Genomic DNA, 2,262 nt, shown 5'->3' with positions numbered 1-2,262 from the left:
AGAACATATTATGGCTAAGGCTACAGTTATACACGTCGTAATAATAATATTAAACACCCTGTCTTCTGACAGTCATCAACTTTTCTCTCTAGTTATCCTTGACCAGATGTACCCTGTAGAAACTCATAAGCATGCCTAAGCATTTAACAGTCTAACTATACATCCTATCTCCACTAAACATTTCTAATACATAAAGTATCTATCCAATATCTATCTGACTAAAAATACCTAACAATAAGAAATGTTTTATTTAAAGGTGCAATAAGACAAAATAGACTGACTAGCACTGCAAGCAACATGGAGGTTGAGGCTGCCATAAAACGGTTGGTACTATTTCAGTGTCCCACCCCAAACTCTTTCATATTTACACGCAGTACTATTTTAGGGCACACTTTGTATCAGTGTGTTAATGTTAATTTGTAAATTGCCTTAACAGGTGGTTGCATCTTGCCTCTGACCGTGATGGAGGGAGGAAAGCTCGTGAGGGTCGAGCTGGTGTTGCTGCACACAGTCACCAAATTTGACGGATGTTATGCTATACCCAAGGACTTCTGCTTTATCACCTTCATTTCACACAGACATGAAATCTTGTTGGCTGAACTGTTCACTGTTTTAAATTTACCACACCTGTTTGAGTGTTTGTCCAAAAGGTTTGTTATTGCTGTTCATAAAAAATGTTAAATTTTATCTTTAAATGCAAACTTTTGGAAAAATATTTGCAGTTTTGATGGACACTATACTGTTAATTGCTGTTTGTGAATTAAAGCACAATATCCTGTGAACTGGGATAAACTGTGGAAGTACTGTAAGTCATAAATCATTTAACATAAAAAATGGGAATGTTTTATTAGTTTTTTAGCTTAATATATGTTTCTATAGGTGATGATTAACTGAGTGAAATAATTGGTAAATCTAAATTTAGATGGCCATGTGCTGGATGTTGCCCAGGACAGGTTTGCTATCTAGCTGCCAGATGTGGGCCAGTCAAGGACCGTTATTCCAAACCAAATGTGAGCCATAAGACAGAGGTGCATCTGGGCCAGATCCGGTCCAGGTCGGGATTGTTAACTAGCTGCCGGATGTGGGCCGAATCTGGCCCACACAGTTTGCTATCTGGGAGGTGTAACTACAATGTGAAAAGCTTTTAAATGGTATGACTCAGCAATATTCTAAATAATAAAAACTGTAACTGTACTGTACTGTGTGTACAAATTTTCATTTTAAAATTTAAAAAGGTTCAATTAGAAAAAAAATTCTTGAAGCTAAGGTTCAAAAGATCATAATGTCTAACTATTTAGCGTGATATATATTTAAGTAGTTAACAGCAGTTAACACATACCAACTGCGTCTGGGAGACAGAATTGTACTGCATTTTGGTAGCAATCATTGTAGGGAAGAGATAAACAGTAGATCGTAACGTTTTCTGCTGCCAAGCTGCTAGAAGGATGGGGCGGACTGACAGTGCCAGCGCCTCTGAGCCGCTCCATATCCAGCTGAGAATCACCTGTCAGCTCCGCTGGGAGCGTCTGCAGGGAGAGAAACAGGAGCGAGAGAGCGAGAGACAGGGCAATGAGCAAAGTGACATCTGCATTAAGTTTAATATATACAGCACTCTGTTGTGTTATTCCACTGTTCTATTATGTCAAGATTAAACAAATTGAAGGAACAGTTACGATTGTAGTGGTTAGAAATAAACCAGATTCCAGAAGTGATATGTAATAGAACAGTATGTAGTTCATATAGATATTATTTGTAATAGTTATGTAAGGGTGAGCTCAGTGTGTGCGGAAGCTTGATCTGTCTCTGGCGCAGGCAAGAATATCTGTGTCCCCCTTGATTAACTTATGGGTCAACATCCTGAGTGACTTCCTCCTCTGATAGGGAATGGATATACAGATACTGCAGCTGCAGCTTATGTGAACTGTTTGTGTGCTCTGTTCAGGTTTAGAGAAAGGAAATGTGCGCTAGGTCAATGTGACCTAGAAGGTCATGTACTGGACGGCTTAGACTATGCTTGGAAGAAGGTGTGTGAGGGTAGCTGGCATGGGACCGCGTCTTCATGGCTCCGGCCGTGCAGAGCTGTGTGAGTATGAGCAGATAAAGGCTGGGTTAGACCAGCAGAAGAGAGAGAGAGGATGACCATGCTACCATGAACAGTAAACCACGTACTTTTGGGGACCCAGCCGGCTGGGGGGAGATGCTGACTGACTTGGGACTGACAACAAATGACCTGACTGACTGGCGCTCTGACAATCTTTTATT

General features: G+C 40.5%; 1 long non-coding RNA gene across 1 annotated transcript; it reads left to right on the top strand.

Annotated features, from left to right (window-relative positions):
- Positions 1–260: 260 nt before the first annotated feature.
- LOC109953330 (uncharacterized) lies at positions 261–581 on the top strand. The gene is made up of 2 exons (XR_002273899.1): positions 261–323; positions 437–581. It is a non-coding gene; the product is annotated as an uncharacterized LOC109953330 (long non-coding RNA).
- Positions 582–2,262: the final 1,681 nt, after the last annotated feature.

The sequence above is a fragment of the Monopterus albus genome, unplaced genomic scaffold (genome assembly GCF_001952655.1).
Source record: "Monopterus albus unplaced genomic scaffold, M_albus_1.0 scaffold624.1, whole genome shotgun sequence".
Taxonomy (NCBI): Eukaryota; Metazoa; Chordata; class Actinopteri; order Synbranchiformes; family Synbranchidae; genus Monopterus; species Monopterus albus.
The sequence above is the reverse complement of the archived record's forward strand: the minus strand, read 5'-3'. Positions and strand labels throughout refer to the sequence as shown.